Here is a 14,114-nt window from a genome sequence, read left to right on the forward strand (position 1 = left end):
ACACTATTACGCTGTGGTGTTCCAGGCGGTGTCAACTGTGAAACAATTCCACATTGTCTTAAGTGAGCACCAAACTCGAAACTCAGATATTCACCCCCACGATCAGACCGTAGGAACTTGATCTTTTTGTTACGATGATTTTCAACTTCACTCTGAAATTTCTTGAACTTTTCAAATGTTTCAGACTTGTGCTTCATTAAGTAGACATAACCATATCTACTCAAATCGTCAGTGAAGGTGAGAAAATAACGTTATCCGCCGCGTGCCTCTACGCTCATCGGACCACACATATCGGTATTTATGATTTCCAACAAGTCACTTGCACGCTCCATTGTTCCGGAGAACGGAGTTATAGTCATCTTGCCCATGAGGCATGGTTCGCACGTGTCAAGTGAATCAAAGTCAAGTGACTCCAAAAGTCCATCGGCATGGAGTTTCTTCATGCGCTTTACACCAATATGACCTAAGCGGCAGTGCCACAAAAATATGGCACTATCATTGTTAACTCTAACTCTTTTGGTCTCAATGTTATGTATGTGTGTATCGCTATCAAGATTCAATATGAACAATCCTCTCACATTGGGTGCATGACCATAAAAGATGTTACTCATAGAAATAGAACAACCATTATTCTCTGACTTAAAAGAGTAACCGTCTCGCAATAAACAAGATCCAGATATAATGTTCATGCTCAACGCAGGCACTAAATAACCATGATTTAAGTTCATAACTAATCCTGATGGTAACTGAAGTGAAACTGTGCCGATGGCGATTGCATCAACCTTGGAACCATTTCCTACGCGCATCGTCACTTCATGTTTCGCCAGCCTTCGTCTATTCCGTAGTTCCTGTTTCGAGTTGCAAATATGAGCAACAGAACCGGTATCGAATACCCAGGCACTACTACGAGAGCCAGTTAAGTACACATCAATAACATGTATATCAAATATACCTGATTTTTCTTTGGCCGCCTTCTTATCTGCCAGATACTTGGGGCAATTGCGCTTCCAGTGACCCATACCCTTGCAATAGTAACACTCTGTTTCAGGCTTAGGTCCAGCTTTGGGTTTCTTCGTCGGATTGACAACATGCTTGCCGCTCTTATTTGAATTACCCTTCTTGCCTTTGCCGTTTCTCTTGAAACTAGTGGTCTTATTCACCATCAACACTTGATGCTCTTTAGGGAGTTCAGACTCTGCGACTTTCAGCATCGCAAACAACTCGCCGGGTGACTCGTTCATCCCTTGCATGTTGTAGTTCAACACAAAGCCTTTATAGCTTGGCGGCAGTGATTGAAGGATTCTGTCAGTGATAGCCTCTTGCGGGAGTTCAATCCCCAGCTCAGCTAGACGGTTTGAGTACCCAGACATTTTGAGCACATGTTCACTGACAGACGAGTTCTCCTCCATCTTGCAAGCATAGAATTTATCGGAGGTCTCATACCTCTCGATCCAGGCGTTCTTCTGGAAGATAAACTTCAACTCTTGGAACATCTCAAATGCTCCATGACGCTCAAAGCGACGTTGAAGTCCCGGTTCTAAGCCATACAAGACTGCACATTGAACTACTGAGTAGTCCTCCTTACGTGCTAACCAAGCGTTCTTAACATCCTGATCAGCCGCAGCGGGTGGTTCATCTCCTAGCGCAGCATCAAGGACATAATCCTTCTTCCCAGCTTGTAAGATTAGCTTAAGATTACGAGCCCAGTCTACAAAGTTGCTTCCATCATTTTTCAACTTAGCTTTCTCTAGGAACGTATTAAAATTCAGGGTGACTGTCGCGTGAGCCATGATCTACAACACAAATATATTCAAAGTGGACTTAGACTATGTTCAAGATAATTAGAGTTTAACTTAATCAAATTATACACTAAACTCCCACTCAAAAAGTACATCTCTCTAGTCATTTGAGTGGTTCATGATCCACTTACACTAGCTCAAGTCCGATCATCACGTGAGTTGAGTATAGTTTCAGTGGTAAGCATCCCTATGCTAATCATATCATCTATATGATTCATGATCGACCTTTCGGTCTCATGTGTTCCGAGGCCATGTCTGCACATGCTAGGCTCGTCAAGCTTAACCCGAGTGTTCCGCGTGCGCAACTGTTTTGCACCCGTTGTATGTGAACGGTGAGTCTATCACACCCGATCATCACGTGGTGTCTCGAAACGACGAACTGTAGCAACGATGCACAGTCGGGGAGAACACAATTTCGTCTTGAAATTTTAGTGAGAGATCACCTCATAATGCTACCGCTGTTCTAAGAAAAATAAGGTGCATAAAAGGATTAACATCACATGCAATTCATAAGTGACATGATATGGCCATCATCACGTGCTCCTTGATCTCCATCACCAAAGCACCGGCACGATCTTCTTGTCACCGGCGCCACACCATGATCTCCATCAACGTGTCGCCATCAGGGTTGTCGTGCTACTCATGCTATTACTACTAAAGCTACATCTAGCAAAATAGTAAACGCATCTGCAAGCACAAACATTAGTATAAAGACAACCCTATGGCTCCTGTCGGTTGCCGTACCATCGACGTGCAAGTCGATATTATCTATTACAACATGATCATATCATACATCCAATATATCACATCACATCGTTGGCCATATCACATCACAAGCATACCCTGCAAAAACAAGTTAGACGTCCTCTAATTTTGTTGTTGCATGTTTTACGTGGTGACCATGGGTATCTAGTAGGATCGCATCGCATCTTACTTACGCAAACACCACAACGGAGATATATGAGTTGCTATTTAACCTCATCCAAGGATCTCCTCGGTCAAATCCGATTCAACTAAAGTTGGAGAAACCGACACTTGCCAGTCATCTTTGAGCAACAGGGTTACTCGTAGCGATGAAACCAGTCTCTCGTAAGCGTACGAGTAATGTCGGTCCAAGCCGCTTCAATCCAACAATACCGCGGAATCAAGAAAAGACTAAGGAGGGCAGCAAAACGCACATCACCGTCCACAAAAAACTTTTGTGTTCTACTCGAGAAGACATCTACGCATGAACCTAGCTCATGATGCCACTGTTGGGAACGTCGCATGGGAAACAAAATTTTTCCTACGCGCACGAAGACCTATCATGGTGATGTCCATCTACGAGAGGGGATGAGTGATCTACTTACCCTTGTAGACCGTACAGCAGAAGCGTTAGTGAACGCGGTTGATGTAGTGGAACGTCCTCACGTCCCTCGATCCGCCCCGCGAACAATCCCGCGATCAGTCCCACGATCTAGTACCGAACGGACGGCACCTCTGCGTTCAGCACACGTACAGCTCGACGATGATCTTGGCCTTCTTGATCCAGCAAGAGAGATGGAGAGGTAGAAGAGTTCTCCGGCAGCGTGACGGCGCTCCGGAGGTTGGTGATGATCTCGTCTCAGCAGGGCTCCGCCCGAGCTCCGCACAAACGCGATCTAGAGGAAAAACCGTGGAGGTATGTGGTCGGGCTGCCGTAGAAAAGTCGTCTCAAATCAGCCCTAAAACCTCCATATATATAGGTGGAAGAGGGGGGGCCTTGACTTGGGGCTCAAGGAGCCCCAAGGGGGTCGGCCGAGCCAAAGTGGGGAAGGACTCCCCCCCAAACCGAGTCCTACTTGGTTTGGTGGGTGGAGTCCTTCTTTCCTTTCCCACCTCCTCCTTTTTTTTCTCTTTGATTTTTCTTCCAATGCACATAGGGACCTTTTGGGCTGTCCCACCAGCCCACTAAGGGCTGGTGCGCCACCCTCAAGGCCTATGGGCTTCCCCGGGGTGGGTTGCCCCCCCCCCCCGGTGAACTCCCGGAACCCATTCGTCATTCCCGGTACATTCCCGGTAACTCCGAAAACCTTTCGGTAATCAAATGAGGTCATCCTATATATCAATCTTCGTTTCCGGACCATTCCGGAAACCCTCGTGACGTCCGTGATCTCATCCGGGACTCTTAACAACATTCGGTAACCAACCATATAACTCAAATACGCATAAAACAACGTCGAACCTTAAGTGTGCAGACCCTGCGGGTTCGAGAACTATGTAGACATGACCCGAGAGACTCCTCGGTCAATATCCAATAGCGGGACCTGGATGCCCATATTGGATCCTACATATTCTATGAAGATCTTATCGTTTGAACCTCAGTGCCAAGGATTCATATAATCCCGTATGTCATTCCCTTTGTCCTTCGGTATGTTACTTGCCCAAGATTCGATCGTCAGTATCCGCATACCTATTTCAATCTCGTTTACCGGCAAGTCTCTTTACTCGTTCCATAATACAAGATCCCGTAACTTACACTAAGTCACATTGCTTGCAAGGCTTGGGTGTGATGTTGTATTACCGAGTGGGCCCTGAGATACCTCTCCGTCACACGGAGTGACAAATCCCAGTCTTGATCCATACTAACTCAACGAACCCCTTCGGAGATACCTGTAGAGCATCTTTATAGTCACCCAGTTATGTTGCGACGTTTGATACACACAAAGTATTCCTCCGGTGTTAGTGAGTTATATGATCTCATGGTCATAGGAACAAATACTTGACACGCAGAAAACAGTAGCAACAAAATGACACGATCAACATGCTACGTATATTAGTTTGGGTCTAGTCCATCACGTGATTCTCCTAATGACGTGATCCAATTATCAAGAAACAACACCTTGTTCATAATCAGAAGACACTGACTATCTTTGATCAACTGGTTAGCCAACTAGAGGCTTGCTAGGGACAGTGTTTTGTCTATGTATCCACACATGTAAATGAGTCTTCATTCAATACAATTATAGCATGGATAATAAACGATTATCTTGATACAGGAATTATAATAATAACTATATTTATTATTGCCTCTAGGGCATAATTCCAACAAGGAGTTCTTTGGGTGTATCAAACGTCACAACGTAACTGGGTGACTATAAAGGTGCACTACGGGTACCTCCGAAAGTGTCTGTTGGGTTGGTACGAATCGAGATTGGGATTTGTCACTCCGTGTGACGGAGAGGTATCTTTGGGCCCACTCGGTAGAACATCATGATGAGCTCAATGTGAATAAGGAGTTAGTAACACGATGACGTGCTACGGAACGAGTAAAGAGACTTACCGGTAACGAGATTGAACAAGTTATAGGTATACCGACGATCGAATCTCGGGCAAGTTCTATACCGACAGACAAAGGGAATCGTATATGGGATTAATTGAATCCTTGACATTGTGGTTCATCCGATGAGATCATCGGGGAGCAAGTGGGAGCCACCATGGGTATCCAGACCCCGCTGATGGTTATTGGCCGGAGAGGTGTCTCGGTCATGTCTGCCTGTCTCCCAAACCCGTAGGGTCTACACACTTAAGGTTCGGTGACGCTAGGGTTATAGGGAATTGTTATACGAGGTTACCGAAAGTTGTTCGGAGTCCCGGATGAGATCCCGGACGTCATGAGGAGCTCCGGAATGGTCCGGAGGTAAAGATTGATATATAGGATGGATGGTTTCGGACACCGGAAGTGTTTCGGGCATCACCGGTAACGTATCGGGACCACCGGGACCACCGGAGGTGGCCCCGGGGGTCCACCGAAGGGGGGCAACGACCCCGGGACGTTAGGTGGGCCAAGTGGGGAAGGTAACCAGCCCCTAGGTGGGCCGGTGCGCCTCCCCACTCAGCTTAATGCGTGGGGGAGAGAAAAGGGGGGCAAACCCTAAGCCAGGTGGGCCTAAGGCCCACCAGGGGTGCGCCACACCCCTCCTCCCCCCTTGGACGCCGCACCAGCCCCATCTAGGGCTGCCCCCCCCAGGAGAGGGAAACCCTCAAGGGGGCGCAGCCCCTCCCTCCCCCTATATACAGTGGGCAATTTTGGCCATTGGAGATCAGACTTTTGCCTCTCTCTCGGCGCAGCCCTGCCCTTCTTCCTCCTCCTCTCTGCCGGTGCTTGGCGAAGCCCTGCCTCATGCTGCTGGAGTTCTTCCCCAACCTCTCCCTCCTCCTTGCTTTATCAAGGTGCGGGAGACGTCACCGGGCTGCACGTGTGTTGAACGCGGAGGTGCCCTAGTTTGGCACTAGATCGGAATCGCTGCGAGTACGACTCCATCAACCGCGTTCTAGCAATGCTTCCGCTTAGCAATCTTCAAAGGTATGAAGATGCTCTTACCCCTCTCTCGTTGCTGGTCTCTCCATAGGAAGATCTGAATATGCGTAGGAAAATTTTGAATTTATGCTACGTTACCCAACAGTGGTATCAGAGCCAGGTTTTCTATGCGTAGATTCTATGCACGAGTAGAACACAAAAGTTGTGGGCGATGATTTGTCAATTTGCTTGCCGCTACTAGTCTTATTCTTTTCCGGCGGTATTGTGGGATGAAGCGGCCCGGACCGACTTTACACGTACGCTTACGTGAGACTGGTTCCACCGACAGACATGCACACCGTGCATAAAGGTGGCTAGCGGGTGTCTATCTCTCCTTCTCTAGTCGGATTGGATTTGATGAAAAGGTTCCTTATGAAGGGTAAATAGATTTGGCATATCATCGTTGTGGCTGTCACGTAGGTAAGAAGGCGTTCTTGCTAGAAACCCAAATCAGCCACGTAAAACTTGCAACAACAATTAGAGGACGTCTAACTTGTTTTTGCAGGGTTTGACATGTGATGTAATATGGCCAAAGTTGTGATGTTGCATGTATGATGTATGAGATGATCATGTTATTGTAATAGGTTTCACGACTTGCATGTCGATGAGTATGACAACCGGCAGGAGCCATAGGAGTTGTCTTAATTTATTGTATGAGATGCAACGCCATGTGCTTACTACTTTTACTTGATTGCTAACGGTTAGCTATAGTAGTAGTGATAGTAGTAGCTGGCGCGACGACTTCACGGAGAAACAATGATGGAGATCATGATGATGGAGATCATGGTGTCACGCTGGTGACGATGATGATCATGCGATGCCTGAAGATGGAGATCGAAAGGGCGAAGATGATAATGGCCATATCATGTCACTATATGATTGCATTGTGATGTTTATCATGTTTTACATCTTATTGCTTAGAACGACGGTAGCATAATAAGATGATCCCTCTTAAAATTTCGAGAACGTATTCCCCTAAGTGTGCACCGTTGCGAAGGTTCGTTGTCTCGAAGCACCACGTGATGATCGGGTGTGATAGATTCTAACGTTCGCATACAACGGGTGTAAGCCAGATTTACACACGCGAAACACCTAGGTTGACTTGACGAGCTTAGCATGTACAGACATGACCTCGAATACAAGAGACCGAAAGGTCGAACATGAGTCGTATGGTTGAATACGATCAGCATGAAGTTGCTCACCATGGTGACTAGTTCGTCTCACGTGATCACCGGACACGGATTAGTCAACATGGATCATGTATCACTTAGATGACTAGAGGGATGTCGATTTAAGTGGGAGTTCATACTTAATTGATTAAATGAACTTAATTGTCACGAACTTAGTCTAAAAGTTTTCTTTATAAATATTGTAGATGGCCAACGTCAACCTCAATTTCAACGCATTCCTAGAGAAAAACAAGCTGAAAGATGATGGTAGCAACTATGCGGACTGGGTTCGCAACTTGAAGCTCATCCTTGAAGCAGCTAAAAAGGCTTATGTTCTTGATGCGCCGCTAGGTGACCCTCCCGCTCCCGCAGCAGCCCAGGACATTCTGAACGTCTGGCAAACGCGGAGTGATGACTACTCTCTGGTTAGGTGTGGCATGTTATACAGTTTAGAAACGGGGCTCCAAAGGCATTTTGAGCAACACGGGGCATATGAGATGTTCCAGGAGCTTAAGCTAGTTTTTCAAGCTCATGCCCGTGTCGAGACATATGAAGTCTCCGACAAGTTCTTTAGCTGTAAGATGGAGGAGAACAGTTCTGTCAGTGAGCACATACTCAAAATGTCTGGGTTACACGGTCGTCTGACTTCACTTGGAGTCGAACTTCCGGATGATGCTATAATTGACAGAATCCTCCAGTCTCTCCCACCAACCTACAAAGGCTTTGTGCTTAACTACAACATGCAAGGGATGGAGAAGACCATTCCCGAGTTGTACTCGATGCTCAAGTCTGCAGAAGTAGAAATCAAGAAAGAGCATCAAGTGTTGATGGTCAACAAGACCACTAGTTTCAAGAAAGGCAAGGGTAAGAAGAACTTCAAGAAAGACGGCAAAGCTGTTGCCGCACCCGGTAAGCCAGATGCCGGGAAGAAGAAAAAGAATGGACCCAAGCCTGAGACTGAGTGCTTCTATTGCAAGGGAAAAGGTCACTGGAAGCGGAACTGCCCCAAATACTTAGCGGACAAGATGGCCGGTAACGTTAAAGGTATATGTGATATACATGTTATTGATGTGTACCTTAGCAGCGCTCGTAGTAGCTCCTGGGTATTTGATACCGGTGTTGTTGCTCACATTTGCAACTCAAAGCAGGAACTGCGGAATAAGCGGAGACTGGCCAAGGACGAGGTGACGATGCGCGTGGGGAATGGTTCCAAAGTTGATGTGATCGTCGTCGGCACGCTACCTCTACATCTACCGTCGGGATTAGTTTTAAACCTTAATAATTGTTATTTAGTACCAGCTTTGAGCATGAATATTGTATCAGGGTCTTGCTTAATGCGAGACGGCTACTCATTTAAGTCAGAGAATAATGGTTGTTCTATTTATATGAGTGATATGTTTTATGGTCATGCTCCGCTAGTGAATGGTTTATTCTTGATGAATCTCGACCGTGATGTTACGCATATTCATAGTGTGAGTACCAAAAGATGTAAAGTTGATAATGATAGTCCCACATACTTGTGGCACTGCCGCCTTGGTCATATCAGCGTTAAGCGCATGAAGAAGCTCCATACTGATGGACTATTAGAGTCTCTTGACTTTGAATCATTTGACACATGCGAACCGTGCCTCATGGGCAAGATGACCAAGACTCCATTCTCAGGAATAATGGAGAGAGCAACCGACTTATTGGAAATAATACATACTCATGTGTGTGGTCTAATGAACGTTGAAGCTCGCGGTGGCTATCGTTATGTTCTCACTCTCACCGATGATTTGAGTAGGTATGGGTATATCTACTTAATGAAGCACAAATCTGAGACGTTTGGAAAGTTCAAGGAATTTCAGAGTGAGGTTGAGAATCAACGTGACAGAAAAATTAAATGTCTGCGATCTGATCGTGGAGGGGAATATTTGAGTCACGAGTTTGGCACACACCTAAGGAAGTGTGGAATCGTTTCACAACTGACGCCGCGTGGCACACCGCAACGCAACGGAGTGTCTGAACGTCGTAATCGCACTTTATTAGATATGGTACGATCTATGATGTGTCTTACCGACCTACCGCTATCATTTTGGGGATACGCATTAGAAACTGCAGCATTCACTTTAAATAGGGCACCGTCTAAATCCGTTGAGACGACACCGTATGAACTATGGTTTGGCAAGAAACCTAAGTTGTCGTTTCTTAAAGTTTGGGGCTGCGATGCTTATGTGAAGAAACTTCAACTAGAAAAGCTCGAACCCAAAGCGGAGAAATGCGTGTTCATAGGATACCCTAAGGAAACTATTGGGTATACCTTCTATCTTAGATCCGAAGGTAAAACCTTTGTTGCCAAGAACGGATCCTTTCTAGAGAAAGAGTTTCTCTCGAAAGGAGTAAGTGGGAGGAAGGTAGAACTTGATGAGGTAATTACACCCCCTCTCGAACAGGATAGTAGCGCAGCGCGGGAAGTTGTTCCTGTGGCGCCTACACCAACTGAAGAGGAAGTTAATGATGATGATCATGAAGCTTTAGATCAAGTTACTACTGAACCGCGAAGGTCCACAAGGGCACGCTCCGCACCAGAGTGGTACGGCAACCCTGTGATGGAAATCATGTTGTTAGACAACGGTGAACCTTCGAACTATGAAGAAGCGATGCCGGGCCCGGATTCCAACAAATGGCTTGAGGCTATGAAACCAGAGATAGGATCCATGTATGAGAACAAAGTATGGACTTTGGTGGACTTGTCCGATGACCGGCGAGCCATAGAAAAAAAATGGATCTTCAAGAAGAAGACTAATGCAAACGGTAATGTAACCGTTTACAAAGCTCGACTTGTCGCAAAGGGTTTTCGAGAAATTCAAGGAGTTGACTACGAAGAGACTTTCTCTCCCGTAGCGAAGATGAAATCAGTCCGAATCATGTTAGCAATTGCCGCCGTTTATGATTATGATTTTGGCAAATGGACATCAAAACATCATTCCTGAACGGGAACCTTAAGGAAGAGTTGTATATGATGCAACCAGAAGGTTTTGTCGACCCTAAGGGTGCTAACAAAGTGTGCAAGCTCCAGCGCTCCATCTATGGGCTGGTGCAAGCATCTCGGAGTTGGAACATTCGCTTTAATGAGGTGATTAAAGCGTTTGGGTTCATACAGGTTTACAGAGAAGCCTGTCTGTACAAGTAAGTGAGTGAGAGCTCTGTAGCTTTCCTCATACTGTATGTGGATGACATATTATTGATGGGGAATAATATAGAGATGTTGGAGAGCATAAAGGCCTATTTGAACAAAAAAATTTCAATGAAGGACCTTGGAGAAGCTGCTTACATATTAGGCATCAAGATCTATAGAGATAGATCAAGACGCCTCATAGGTCTTTCGCAAAGTACATACCTTGACAAAATATTGAAGAAGTTCAATATGGAAAACTCAAAGAAAGGGTTCTTGCCAGTTTTGCAAGGTGTGAGATTGAGTAAGACTCAGTCACCGACCACGGCAGCAGATAGAGAGAAGATGAGTTCTGTCCCCTACGCATCAGCCATGGGCTCTCTAATGTATGCCATGTTGTGTACCAGACCTGATATAAACCTTGCCAAAAGCTTGGTAGGGAGATGCCAAAGTGATCCCGGTATGGAACACTGGAAAGCGGTCAAGAATATCCTGAAGTACCTGAAAAGGACTAAGGAAATGTTTCTCGTTTATGGAGGTGAAGAAGAGCTCGTCGTAAAGGGTTACGTCGACGCTAGCTTCGACACAGATCCGGATGACTCTAAGTCACAGACCGGATACGTATATGTGTTGAATGGTGGGGCAGTGAGCTGGTGCAGCAGCAAGCAAGAAGTCGTGGCAGCATCTACATGTGAAGCGGAGTACATAGCTGCTTCAGAAGCAGCTCATCAAGGAATTTGGATGAAGGAGCTCATCACCGACCTTGGAGTGGTTCCAAGCGCGTCGATTCCAATGACACTCTTCTATGATAACACTGGGGCCATTGCCATAGCCAAGGAGCCCAGGTTTCACCAAAAGACGAAGCACATCAAACGCCGCTACAACTCCATCCAAGACCATGTCCAGAGTGGAGTGATAGATGTTTGTAAAGTACACACGGATCTGAATATTGCAGACCCGTTGACTAAACCTCTTCCACGAGCAAAACATGATCAACATCATAATGCTATGGGTGTTCGATACATCACAATGTAACTAGATTATTGACTCTAGTGCAAGTGGGAGACTGTTGGAAATATGCCCTAGAGGCAATAATAAAATGGTTATTATCATATTTCCTTGTTCATGATAATCGTCTACTGTTCATGCTATAATTGTATTAACAGGAAACAGTAATACATGTGTGAATAAATAGATCACAATGTGTCCCTAGCAAGCCTCTAGTTGGCTAGCTCGTTAGTCAATAGATGATCATGGTTTCCTGATCATGGGCATTAGATGTCACTAATAACGGGATCACATCATTGGGAGAATGATGTGATGGACAAGACCCAATCCTAAGCATAGCACTAGATCGTATTGTTCGTATGCTAAAGCTTTTCTAATGTCAAGTATCTTTTCCTTCGACCGTGAGATTGTGCAACTCCCGGATACCGTAGGAGTGCTTTTGGTGTATCAAACGTCACAACGTAACTGGGTGACTATAAAGGTGCACTACGGGTACCTCCGAAAGTGTCTGTTGGGTTGGTACGAATCGAGATCGGGATTTGTCACTCCGTGTGATGGAGAGGTATCTCTGGGCCCACTCGGTAGAACATCATCATGAGCTCAATTTGACTAAGGAGTTAGTCACACGATGACGTGCTACGGAACGAGTAAAGAGACTTACCGGTAACGAGATTGAACAAGGTATAGGTATACCGACGATCGAATCTCGGGCAAGTTATATACCGACAGACAAAGGGAATCGTATACGGGATTAATTGAATCCTTGACATTGTGGTTCATCCGATGAGATCATCGTGGCGCAAGTGGGAGCCACCATGGGTATCCAGACCCCGTTGATGGTTATTGGCCGGAGAGGTGTCTCGGTCATGTATGCCTGTCTCCCGAACCCGTAGGGTCTACACACTTAAGGTTCGGTGATGCTTGGGTTATAAGGAATTGTTATACGAGGTTACCGAAAGTTGTTCGGAGTCCCGGATTAGATCCCGGACGTCACGAGGAGCTCCGGGATGGTCTAGAGGTAAATATTGATATATAGGACGGATGGTTTTGGACACCGGAAGTGTTTCAGGCATCACCGGTAACGTACCGGGACCACCAGGACCACCGGAGGTGGCCCCGGGGGTCCATCGAAGGGGGGCAACGACCCCGGGAAGTAAGGTGGGCCAAGTGGGGAAGGGAACCAGCCCCTAGGTGGGCTGGTGCGCCTCCCCACTCAGCCCAATGCGTTGAGGAGAGGAAAGGGGGGGCAAACCCTAAGCCAGGTGGGCCTAAGGCCCACCAGGGGTGCGCCACACCCCTCCTCCCCCCCTTGGCCGCCGCACCAGCCCCATGTAGGGCTGCCCCCCCCCCAGGAGAGGGATACTCTCAAGGGGGCGCAGCCCCTCCCTCCCCCTATATATAGTGGGCACTTTTGGCCATTGGAGATCAGACTTTTGCCTCTCTCTCGGCGCAGCCCTGCCCTTCTTCCTCCTCCTCTGTGCCGGTGCTTGGCAAAGCCCTGCCGGGAGACCTCGTCTCTCCATCGACACCACGCCGTCGTGCTGCTGGAGTTCTTCCCCAACCTCTCCCTCCTCCTTGCTGGATCAAGGTGCGGGAGACGTCACCGAGCTGCACGTGTGTTGAACTCGGAGGTGTCGTAGTTCGGCACTAGATCGGAATCGTTGCGAGTACGACTCCATCAACCGCGTTCTAGCAACGCTTCCGCTTAGCGATCTTCAAAGGTATGAAGATGCTCTTACCCCTCTCTCGTTGCTGGTCTCTCCATAGGAAGATCTGAATATGCGTAGGAAAATTTTGAATTTATGCTACGTTACCCAACAGGTCTATCGTCGGACGTTTTTTGGTGTTTTAAAATTACGTTGCCGGGTGTCGTTTTCCCTCTCATCTCTGGCTAACCTACTCTACACGCTCACTTAGTCGTCCCCGCATTCGAGATCGTTCGATTCCGATCGCGTGGGCAAAAACGGAGCCTGATTCGGATAACCCTAGCCCGTTTAGTCTATAAATAGAGACCTAGCCTCCAAACCCTAGCCGTCACCTCGGGATCCGCGCCCCACCTACCAGCACCCGCCACCCTAGTCTCTCTCTCCCCTCCAGCGTGTGCAGCCGCTGCGGCCCACCCGAGCCCGAGGCACGCCAGCCGAGCCCATCTGCGCCCGAGCGCCCGCGCCTCCTGCTCCCGCTTTGCCAGCCTCGCCTAGCCCCGTCGCCGTGCACCTGCTAGGCCTCTACCCCACCGCCTCGTGCCGACGTCCTAACCTGCAGCCGCCGGCCGTCGCGCCAGGTGCCGCCACCCCGACACGGGCTCTGGATCGGGATCCAGATCCTCTTACCTGATGCTCGGCTGTCGTGGTGGGCCTCGCCAGATCCGGACGAAGCAGGAGAACCGCCCGCCTCCAAATCCCGTCACCGCCATGACCGTTGTGCAGATCTGGTCGAGGGTGCGCCGCGCCGCACCGTTGACCGCCAGGCCCAGCTGCGTCAGCCCCGAGGCCAGCAGGCGCGCCGGGCTAACGTGCCTCGAGTCGGCCTCTTCCCCATCCCAGGTCCGCGACCCAGCGCCACCAGGCCACCTCCTCTCCGAATCCGGCCCAAGGCTTGGTGAGCTGCCTCTATTCCCCGTGTGTGCACGATTCAGTTATCCTGCGCCGCTCTATTTGGGCCCG

This window comes from Hordeum vulgare, chromosome 3H (assembly GCF_904849725.1).
Source record: "Hordeum vulgare subsp. vulgare chromosome 3H, MorexV3_pseudomolecules_assembly, whole genome shotgun sequence".
NCBI classification, from domain to species: domain Eukaryota; kingdom Viridiplantae; phylum Streptophyta; class Magnoliopsida; order Poales; family Poaceae; genus Hordeum; species Hordeum vulgare.